The sequence below is a fragment of the Odocoileus virginianus genome, chromosome 34 (assembly GCF_023699985.2).
Source record: "Odocoileus virginianus isolate 20LAN1187 ecotype Illinois chromosome 34, Ovbor_1.2, whole genome shotgun sequence".
Taxonomy (NCBI): domain Eukaryota; kingdom Metazoa; phylum Chordata; class Mammalia; order Artiodactyla; family Cervidae; genus Odocoileus; species Odocoileus virginianus.
The window spans coordinates 162,354-174,381 of NC_069707.1; the positions used below are offsets into that span (position 1 = coordinate 162,354).

Below are 12,028 nucleotides of genomic sequence, written 5' to 3' on the forward strand. Positions count from 1 at the left end.
AGGGGACGCCACCTGGGGAAGGGGACGCCACCTGGGGAAGGGGATGCCACCTGGGGAAGGGCGTGCCACCTGGGGAAGGGGACGCCACCTGAGGAAGGGGACGCCACTGAGGAAGGGGACGCCACCTGGGGAAGGGGACGCCACCTGGGGAAGGGCGTGCCACCTGGGGAAGGGGACGCCACCTGAGGAAGGGGACGCCACTGAGGAAGGGGACGCCACTGAGGAAGGGGACGCCACCTGGGGAAGGGGACGCCACTGAGGAAGGGGACGTCACCTGGGGAAGGGGACGCCACCTGGGGAAGGGCGTGCCACCTGGGGAAGGGGACACCACCTGGGGAAGGGGACGCCACCTGGGGAAGGGGACGCCACCTGGGGAAGGGGACGCCACCTGGGGAAGGGCGTGCCACCTGGGGAAGGGGACGCCACCTGAGGAAGGGGACGCCACTGAGGAAGGGGACGCCACCTGGGGAAGGGCGTGCCACCTGGGGAAGGGGACGCCACCTGAGGAAGGGGACGCCACTGAGGAAGGGGACGCCACCTGGGGAAGGGCGTGCCACCTGGGGAAGGGGACGCCACCTGAGGAAGGGGACGCCACTGAGGAAGGGGACGCCACCTGGGGAAGGGGACGCCACCTGGGGAAGGGGACGCCACCTGGGGAAGGGGACACCACCTGGGGAAGGGGACGCCACCTGGGGAAGGGGACGCCACCTGGGGAAGGGGACGCCACCTGGGGAAGGGCGTGCCACCTGGGGAAGGGGACGCCACCTGGGGAAGGGCGTGCCACCTGGGGAAGGGGACGCCACCTGGGGAAGGGGACGTCACTGAGGAAGGGGACGCCACCTGGGGAAGGGGACGCCACCTGGGGAAGGGGACGCCACCTGGGGAAGGGCGTGCCACCTGGGGAAGGGGACGCCACCTGGGGAAGGGGACGCCACCTGGGGAAGGGCGTGCCACCTGGGGAAGTGGACACCACCTGAGGAAGGGGACGCCACCTGGGGAAGGGCGTGCCACCTGGGGAAGGGGACGCCACCTGGGGAAGGGGACGCCACCTGGGGAAGGGGACGCCACTGAGGAAGGGGACGCCACCTGGGGAAGGGCGTGCCACCTGGGGAAGGGGACGCCACCTGGGGAAGGGGACGCCACCTGGGGAAGGGGACGCCACTGAGGAAGGGGATGCCACCTGGGGAAGGGCGTGCCACCTGGGGAAGGGGACGCCACCTGGGGAAGCGGACGCCACCTGGGGAAGGGGACGCCACCTGAGGAAGTGAATGCCACCTGGGGAAGGGCGTGCCACCTGAGGAAGGGGATGCCACCTGAGAAAGGGGACGCCACTGGGGGAAGGGCGTGCCACCTGGGGAAGGGGACGCCACCTGGGGAAGGGGACGCCACCTGAGGAAGTGGACGCCACCTGGGGAAGGGGACGCCACCTGGGGAAGGGGACGCCACCTGGGGAAGGGGAAGCCACCTAGGGAAGGGGACGCCACCTGGGGAAGGGGACGCCACTGAGGAAGGGGAAGCCACCTGGGGAAATGCGTGCCACCTGAGGAAGGGGAAGCCACCTGGGGAAATGCGTGCCACCTGGGGAAGGGGACGCCACCTGAGGAAGGGGAAGCCACCTGGGGAAATGCGTGCCACCTGAGGAAGGGGACGTCACCTGGGGAAGGGGACGCCACCTGAGGAAGGGGAAGCCACCTGGGGAAATGCGTGCCACCTGAGGAAGGGCGTGCCACCTGGGGAAGGGGACGCCACCTGAGGAAGGGGAAGCCACCTGGGGAAGGGCGTGCCACCTGGGGAAGGGGACGCTACCTGGGGAAGGGGACGCCACCTGGGGAAGGGGACACCACCTGGGGAAGCGGATGCCACCTGGGGAAGGGCGTGCCACCTGAGGAAAGGGACGTCACCTGGGGAAGGGCGTGCCACCTGAGGAAGGGGACGCCACCTGGGGAAGGGCATGCCACCTGAGGAAGGGGATGCCACCTGGGGAAGGGCGTGCCACCTGAGGAAGGGGACGCCACCTGGGGAAGGGCGTGCCACCTGAGGAAGGGGACGCCACCTGGGGAAGGGCATGCCACCTGAGGAAGGGGATGCCACCTGGGGAAGGGCGTGCCACCTGAGGAAGGGGACGCCACCTGGGGAAGGGGACGCCACTGAGGAAGGGGAAGCCACCTGGGGAAGGGCGTGCCACCTGAGGAAGGGGACGCCACCTGGGGAAGGGGACGCCACTGAGGAAGGGGATGCCACCTGAGGAAGGGGATGCACCTGCAATTCCAATGCAGGGGACCCAGGTTCAGTCTCTGTTTCGGGAACTAAAATCCCATAAGCTACATACTGTGGCAAAAAAAAAACAACTTTTTTTTTTTAAAGAAAGCAGGCAAATCCTCTATTTTAGAAAGATTTCCATCCTAAATGTGAGATTTTTCTGCTTAATGGGCAAAAACCGAAAATTAAATTATCCAGAAAACTCTGCTGTTCAGAGCTACTAGCCCCTTATCCAGATGGCCGACCACTTTACCATACATGACTTAAAATAACTTACAGGAATCTGTACTGGGCTAATTATCTGAGCTAAAGTACTGATATGGAGAGCATCCATCGCTGCTGTGTACCTTCCAGAGCCCAGCGTGCATGCGGGCATGCAGCTGGACAGGTGTGTGTTGAGAGCAGGTGTTCTACAGTAAGAGCTGACATCAACAGACTCCTTGAGTAACACTTGTTTATAAGGAAAAGGGTGCAGAGGACCTGGCTTTTTAGCTAGTAATGGCCCTGACTTACTTGCTGACTGAAGAGAAATCACTGACTCTTTGTATACCACTGACTTCTTTATTTGCACAAATAAGACAATGGTTTACCTCTCAATTTGGCAGATTTTAAACGAGTACTACAAAATCCTTTAGTAGTTTATATTATTATATGTATAAATATAATTTAAACCTTAAATAACATGTTTTAATTCTCTGAAGACTTTTCCAACAGAACATCTTACAAAGAAATAGAAAGTTACTATAAAAGCAAATGAAAATGTAAAAGTTATTCATACTTGTTCCTCTATAAAAGTAACTGATAGTATAAAGTCGCCTCACTTTCAAATAAAATTAAGATGAAATTAATTTCTCTGAGTGAATTCCCAGTGTGTGATCCTAATTTCAGTGGAGGTTAGAGCTGCTTTTATGATCTTAATTAAGTGGACTTCCCTTCCTTTCAGCTTTTTCTTGAAGGAGGTGGCAACACAGCAGCAATGAAGCAACTCAAATGCAGATATTGCTGCAAACGTTCTGCCCTCTGAGCTCAGCTGTTAATCTCTGACCTCATTCTTCCTGACGCAAGAGAAAACTAAAGCCATGTGACAACAGCAGTGTGACCAGCCCCACTCATTCATATTTTCTTTTTGGCATCATTCAGTTGCTAAGTCACGTCTGACTCTTTGCACCCCATGGACTGTAGCACACTGTCCTTCACTATTTTCTGGAGTTTGCTCAAATTCATGTTCACTGAGTCAGTGATGCTATCGATCCATCTCACCCTCTGCCTCCCCCTTCTTTTGCTTTAAATCTTTCCAGGCATCAGGGTCTTTTCCAATGATTTTGCTCTTTACATCAGGTAGCCTAAGTACTGGAGTTTCAGCTTCAGTCCTTCCAATAAATATTCAGAACTGATTTCCTTCAGGCTTGAATGGTTTGATCTCCATGCAGTACAAAGGACTCTCAAGACTCTTGGCACACACCACAGTTTGAAAACATCAATTCCTCAAAGAAAGTGCTCAGCTTTCTTTATAGTCCAACTTTCATATCCATACATGACTGCTGGAAAAACCATAGCTTTGACTATACAGGCTTCTTTGGCAATGTCTCTGCTTTTTAATACACCGCCTAGGCTTGTAATACCTTTCCTTCAAAGGAGCAAGCATTTTTTAATTTCATGGCTGCAGTCACCATCTGCAGTGATTTGGAAGCCCAAGAAAATAAAATCTACCACTGTTTCCATTGTTTCCCCATCTATTTGCCAGGACATGACGGGACTGGATGACATGATCTTAGTTTTTTGGGTGTTGAGTTTTAAACCAGCTGTTTCACTCTCCACTTTTACTTTCTGCCATAAGGGTGGTGTCACCTACAGATCTGAGGTTATTGGTATTTCTCCCGGAAATCTTGATTCCAGCTTGTGCTTTATCCAGCATGGCATTTTGTATGATGTACTCTGTATATAAGTTAAATAAGCAAGGTGACAGTTACAGCCTTGACATACTCCTTGCCCAATTTGGAATCAGTCTACTGTTTCATGTCCAGTTCTAATGGTTGCTTCTTGACCTGCATACACATTTCCTAGGAGGCAGGTAAGGTGGTCTGGTATTTCCATGTCTCTAAGAATTACCAAGTTTTTGGTGATCCACACCATCAAATATTTTAGCATAGTCAATGAAGTGGATGTTTTTTCTGGAATTCTCTTGCTTTTTCTACAATCCAACAAATGTTGGCAATTACATTTCTGGTTCCTCTGCCTTTTCTAAATCCAGCTTGAACATCTGGAAGTTCTTGGTTCATGTACTGATGAAGCCTAGCTTGGAGAATTTTGAGCATTACTTTGCTAGCATGTGAGATGAGTGCAATTGTGCAGTAGTCTGAACATTCTTTGGCATTGCCTTTCTTTGGGGCTTCCCTTGAGGCTCAGTTGGTAAAGAATCCACCTGCAATGCAGGAGACCTGGTTTTGATCCCTGGGTTAGGAAGATACACTAGAGAAGGGAAAGGTTACCCACTCTAGTATTCTGGCCTGGACAATTCCATGGACTGTATAGCCTATGGGGTCACAAAGAGTCGGACACGACTGAGTTTCATTCACTTCTTTGGGACTGGAATGAAAACTGACCTTTTCCAGTCCTGTGACCACTGCTGAGTTTTCCAAATTTCCTGGCATAAATGAGTGCAGCCCTTTCACAGCATCATCTTTTAAGATTTGAAATAGTTCAGTTGGAATTCCATCACCTCCACTACATTTGTTTGTAGTGATGTTTCCTAAGGCCCACTTGACTTCGCACTCCAGGATGTCTGGCTCTAGGTGACTGATCACACCATAGTGGTTATCTGGGTCATTAAGATCTTTTTTGTGTAGGTCTTCTGTGTATTCTTGCCAACTTTTCTTAATATCTTTTGGTTTTGTTTGGTCCATACCATTTCTGTCCTTTATTGCGCCCATCTTTGCATGAAATGCTCCCTTGTATCTCTAGGTTTCTTGAAGAGATCTCTAGCCTTTTCCATTCTATTGTTTTCCTGTATTTCTTTGCATTGATCACTTAGGAACACTTTATCTGTCCTCCCTATTCTTTGGAACTCTGCATTCAGATTAATATATCTTTCCTTTTCTCCTTTGCCTTTCACTTCTTTTCTTTTCTCAGCTACCTGTAAGGCCTCCTCAGACAACCATTTTGCCTTTTTGCATTTTTGTTTCTTGGGGTTGGCTTGATCACTGCCTCGTGTACAATGTTACAAACCTCCATACATTGTTCTTCATGCACTCTATCTATCAGATCTAATCCCTTGAATCTACTTGTTACTTCTACTGTATAATCGTAAGGGATTTGATTTAGGTCATACTGAATGGCCTAGTAGTTTTCCCTACTTTCTTCAATTAAAGCCTGAGTTTTGCAATAAGGAGCTCATGATCTGAGCCACAGTCAGCTCCCACTCTTGTTTTTGTTAACTGTATAGAGCTTCTCCCTCTTCAGCTGCAAAGAATAAAATCAATCTGATTTTGGTACTGACTATCTTGTGATGTCCATGTGTAGAGTTGTATCTTGTGTTGTTGGAAGAGGATGTTTGCTCTCACCAGTGCATTCTCTTGGCAAATCTGTGTTAGCCTTTGCCCTGCTTCATTCTGTACTCCAAGGCCAAACTTGCCTGTTATTCTGGGAATCTCTTGACTTCCTACTTTTGCATTCCAGTCCCCTATGATGAAAAGGACATCTTTTTTTTTTTTTTGGTGTTAGTTCTAGAAGGTCTTGTAGGTCTTCATAGAACCGTTCAGCTTCTTCGGCATTAGTGGTTGGGGCACAGACTTGGATTACTGTGATATTGAATGATGTGCCTTGGGAACTGAAAAGAGAGCACACCGTCATTTTTGAGATTGCACCCAAGTACTGCATTTTGGATTCTTTTGACTATGAGAGCCACTCCATTTCTTCTAAGGGATTCTTGCCCATAGTAGTAGATATAATGGCCATCTGAATGAAATTCGCCCATTTTGGTCCATTTTAGTTCACCTATTCCTAAAATGTTGATGTTCACTCTTGCCATCTCCTGACCACTTCCAATTTACCTTGATTCATGGACCTAACATTCCAGGTTCCTATGCAATACTGTTCTTTACAGCACTGGACTTTACTTCCATCACCAGTCACATCCATCCACAACTGGGCTGTTTTTGCTCTGGCTCAGGCTCTTCTTTCTGGATTTATTTCTCCACTCTTCTCCAGTTGCATATTGGGCACCTACTGACCAGGGGAGTTCACATTTTAGTGTTGTATCTTTTTGCCTTTCATTCTATTCATGGGGTTCTCAAGGCAAGAACACTGAAGTGGTGTGCCATTCCCTACTCCAGTAGACCACATTTAGTCAGAACTCTCCACCATGACCCATCTTTCCTGGGTGGCCCTATACAGCACAGCTCATAGTTTCACTGAGTTAGACAAGGCTGTGATCCATGTGATCAGTTTGGTTAGCTTTCTGTGATTGTGGTTTTCAGTCTGTCTATCCTCTGATGGATATGGATAAGAGTCTTGTGATACTCCCAGATGGGAGGGACTGGCTGTGGGGGAATCTTGGTCTTGCTCTCATGGGCATGGCCATGCTCAGTAAATCTTAACCCAATTTCTGTTGACAGTGGGGCTGTGTCTCTCCTTGTAGTTTGTCCTGAGGCCAATCTATGGTAGGGGTAATGGCAACCTCCTTCAAAAGGACTTATGTCAGCATGCCAGGACTCCCAGGACTGTTGTATTCAGTGCCCCTGACACTGCAGCAGGCCACTGTCCACCCACACCCCTGCTGGAGACTCCTAGACACCCACAGGCAAGTCTGGCTTAGTCTCTTGTGGGGTCACTGCTCCTTTCTCCTGGGTCCTCGTGTGCACAAGGTTTTGTTTGTGCCCGCCAAGAGTCTGCTTCCCGAGTTCTGTGGAAGTTCTGTAATCAAATCCCACTGGCCTTTAAAGTCAAATTCCCTGGGGGCTCTCAGTCCCTTTGCAGGATCCCCGGCTTGGGAAATCTGTTGTGGTCCCTAGAACTTTTGCAACAGTGCGAGAACTTCTTTGGTATAATTGTTCTCCAGGTTGTGGGTCGTCTGCCCAGTGGCTCTGTGGTGGGGCTAATGGTGACCTCCTCCAAGAGGACTTAAGTCACAAGCTGCACCACCCAGGTCTGCTGCAGCCAGAGCCCCTGTCCCTGTGGAAAGCTTGCTGATCTGTGCCTTCACAGGAGACACTCAAACACTCAAAGGCAGGACTGGCTCAGTCTTGTGCGGCTCACAAGGTTTTGTTTGAGCCCTCTGAGTATCTCTGGTGGGTATGCAGTTTGATTCTAAATGTGATTTCGCCCTTCCTACCATCTTGTTGGGGCTTCTCCTTTGCCCTTGGATATAGGGTATTTTTTTTTTTTTTTTTTGGTGGGATCCAACATTCTCTTGTCCATGGCTGTTCAGCAGCTAGTGGCAATTTCGGAGTTCTCACAGAAGATAAGCGCACATCTTCCTACTCTGCTATCTTGAGAGTATCTGAGCCACTAAGGAAGCCACCAATGAAGCAGAAATAGATGATTTTCTGGAATTCCCTTGCTTTCTCCATATCCCAAGGAATGTTACCAATTTCTGGTTCCTCTGCCTTTTCTAAACCCAGCTTGTATATCTGGAAGCTCTCAGTTCACACACTGATGAGGCCTAGCTTGAAGGATTCTGATCATAGACTTCAGTCAGTTCAGTTGCTCAGCCATGTCCAACTCTTTGCGAGCCCATGAAATGCAGCACACCAGGCCACCCTGTCCATCACCAACTCCCAGAGTCTACCCAAACCCATGCCCATCAGGTCGGTGATGCCATCCAGCCATCTCATCCTCTGTTGTCCCCTTCTCTCCTGCCCCCAACCCCTCCCAGCATCAGGGTCTTTTCCAATGAGTCAACTCTTCACATGAGGTGGCCAAAGTACTGGAGTTTCAGCTTTAGCATCAGTCCTTCCGATGAACACCCAGGACTGATCTCCTTTAGGATGGACTGGTTGGATCTCCTTACAGTCCAAGGGACTCTCAAGACTCTTCTCCAACACCACAGTTCAAAAGCATCAATTTTTCAGCATTCAGCTTTCTTCACAGTCCAACTCTCACATCCATATATGACCACTGGAAAAACCATAGCCTTGACCAGATGGACTTTTGTTGGCAAAGTAATGTCTCTGCTTTTTAATATGCTATCTAGGTTGGCCATAACTTTCCTTCCAAGGAGTAAGCGTCTTTTAATTTCATGGCTGCAGTCACCACGTGCAGTGATTTTGGAGCCCCCCAAAATAAAGTCTGACACTGTTTCCACTGTCTCCCCATCTATTTCCCATGAGGTGATGGGACCAGATGCCATGATCTTAGTTTTCTGAATGTTAAGCTTTAAGCCAACTTTTTCACTCTCATCTTTTACTTTCATCAAGAGGCTTTTTAGTTCCTCTTCACTTTCTGCCATAAGGGTGGTGTCATCTGCATATCTGAGGTTAGTGATAGTTCTCCTGGCAATGTTGATTCCAGCTTGTGCTTCCTCCAGCCCAGCTTTTCTCATGATGTACTCTGCATATAAGTTAAATAAGCAGGGTGACAATATACAGCCTTGATGTACTCCTTTTCCTATTTGGAACCAGTCTGTTGTTCCATGTCCAGTTCTAACTGTTGCTTCCTGACTTGCATACAGGTTTCTCAAGAGGCAGGTCAGGTGGTCGGGTATTCCCATCTCCTTCAGAATTTTCCAGTCTATTGTGATCCACACAGTCAAAGGCTTTGGCGTAGTCAATGAAGCAGAAATAGATGGTTTTTTGGAACTCTCTTGCCTTCTCGATGATCCAGCAGGTATTGGCAATTTGATCTCTGGTTCCTCTGCCTTTTCTAAAACCAGCTTGAGCATCTGGAAGTTCACGGTTCATGTATTGCTGAAGCCTGGTTTGGAGAATTTTGAGTATTACTTTACTAGCGTGTGAAATGAGTGCAACTGTGTGGTAGTTTGAGCATTCTTTGGGATTGTCTCTCTTAGGGATTGGAATGAAAACTGACCTTTTCCAGTCCTGTGGCCACTGCTGAGTTTTCCAAATTTGCTGGCATATTGAGTGCAGCACTTTCACAGCATCATCTTTCAGGATTTGAAACAGCTCAATTGGAATTCCATCACATCCACTAGCTTTGTTCATAGTAATGCTTTCTAAGGCCCACTTGACTTCACATTCCAGGATGTCTGGCTCTAAGTGATCATAGCCTTACGAGCATGCAAAATGAGAGCAACTGTACAGTACTTGAAACATTATTTGGCATTGCTCTTCTTTGCGACTGGAATGAAAGCTGACCTTTTCCAGGTCTGTGACCACTGCTGTTTTCCAAATTTGCTGATATATTGATGCAGCACTTTAACAGTACCCTCCTTCAGGATTTTACTAGTAAATAGCTCAGCTGGAATTTAATCACCTCCACTAGCTTTGTTTGTAGTAATGCTTCCTGAGGTCCACTCGACTCCATTCTCTAGGATGTCTGGCTCTAGGTGAGTGACCACACTATCATGGCTATCCAGGTCATAATAGCTTTCTTGTATCAGTCTTCTGTGTAATCTTGCCACCTCTTCTTAATCTCTTCTACTTCTGTTAGGTCCTTAGCGTTCCTGTCCTTTATCATGCCCATCCATGAGTAACACGTTCCCCTGACATCTTCAAATTTCCTGAAGAGACCTAATTTTTCGTATTTTCTATTGTTTTCCTCTGTTTCTTTGCATTGTTCATCTAAGAAAGTCTTATCTCTCCTTGCTATTCTCTGGAACTCTGCATTTAGTTGGGTGTATCTTTCCCTTTCTCTTCTCATCTTTCCTCAGCTATGTGTAAGGCCTCCTCACATAACTGCTTTGCCTTCTTGCATTTCTTTTTCTGGGGGTGGTTTTGGTCACTGCTTCATGTACAGTATTATGATGTTCCACCCATAGTTCTTCAGGCACTCTGTCTACCAGATTTAATCCCTTGAATCAAATCGTCACTACCACTGTATAATCACAAGTGATTTGATTTAGCTCATACCTGAGTAGCCTAGTGGTTTCCCCTACTTTCTTCAATTTAAGCCTGAATTTTGCAATAAGGAGCTTATGATCTGAGTCACAGTCAGTTTCAGGTCTTTTTTTTTGCTGACTGTATAGAGTTTCTCCATCTTTGGGCGCAAAGAATACAATCCAATTTTGTAATCAACCATTTGGTGATGTCCATGTGTAGAGTCGTCTCTTGTGTTGCTGGAAAAGGGTGTTTGCTATGACCAGTGGCTTCTCTCTAAGCCTCAATAAGAAGCACACACAAGGAGGAATGGGAGGTTGGGAAGGGAAAGTAAAGGACAGGAACACAAAACCAAGACAATAGGAGGTAACTAAAGGAATCCAAGCACTGTGGGGGGCTGAAACTTAATAATTTGAGGCCCTTCTTTAAAACACACACACACACACACACACACACACACACAATTATAAACTAAAGACCACTGAGGCCCTTCCCAGTGCCTTGGAAGGGGCCTGTGAAAGTGAGAATGCTGAAGTCTGAACTTTATTAGCTTTACAGTAAAATCTGCCCCATGAATGCCACTGATTCAGGCTCGGGGAGTAGGCAGAACCTCAGAATAATAACAACTGAATGTGACCTCAGCCATCACCTACTTCAGTCTTCTCATTTCTCAGGTGAGAAATCTGTCGGCCAGAAGTGATTAGATACTTTAGTGTCTGGAAGGCTGAGTGGTTAGAAGTTACACAAAGAAACTGGGAGGTAAGGTGGTCAGAAGGAACGTGTGGCGGTGAGCAGTGTGACACAACCAAGGAATTCTCACTGCTTTCCACAAACACAACACACTAAGGAAGGCTCTGCTAGATTTCTGAGTGAGGAATGGCCAGGTTGGGAGAAAGCCACTCCAGTGAGCAGAGAGATGGCAGATGCTGGGGAAATCAATACAAAGAATGTGTGAAGCTGCGGTGGGGCAGGGGGTAGCTCCCAACAGCAAGGTCCAAACACACGCAGGTCAAACAGCACATGATGCTGGGAGGCCATGGTTCAGAAACAACAGCAACAAAGCACAAGGATCACACTAGACGCTGAGGACTCACAGAGCACAATCTCTTTGGGAGGTGAGAGGTGAGGAGCCTGATGCTGCAGACCTGCTTCCCGTTCTCTGAATTACCTCAAGTGCTCAAGTCAAAAATGTGGAAGTCACTTGAAATACCACCTCACTTTTCCCCGCATCAAACTCACTTCCAAGTTCTCCCCAATACCATTTCCAAACTTACAGTCCTAAAACTTCTCTTCCGTATATGACTGCAAATGCCATCTTATCACCCATAGACATCCCAGACCACCATCAGTACACCTGCCAGATGACTCTTTTAATACCAAGATCTAATCACTTATTTGATCACATCTCTTGTTGTTCCTAGTTCTGCCAAAGGGGCTTCCCTGGTGGCTTAGTGATAAAGAATCCGCCTGCAACACAGGAGACTCAAGAGATATGGGTTTGATATCTGGGTTGGTAAGATCCCCTGGGGGAGAAAATAGCAACCCACTCCAGTCTTCTTGCGGGAGAAATTCCATGGCTAGAGGAGCCTGGCTGCCGGGAATATCCCATGGACAGAGGAACCTGGCAGGCCATAGTCCATAAAGTGGCAGTCAGACAAGGCTGAGTGAACACAGTTCTTTCAAGCTTCCTGCCAACCCCAACTCTAAGCAAATATTTTCCAGAATACGTCCGACAGTCTCAAACCTGCATGTGGTAAGCACCGTTCCTGCTGCAGTAA

General features: G+C 48.4%; 1 protein-coding gene across 9 annotated transcripts in view; it reads right to left on the reverse strand.

Moving 5' to 3' along the window:
* Nucleotides 1-12,028, reverse strand: part of FAM120B (family with sequence similarity 120 member B) — an 80,148-nt gene that overhangs the window by 56,337 nt on the left and 11,783 nt on the right. The gene's annotated exons all lie outside the window — the stretch shown is intronic.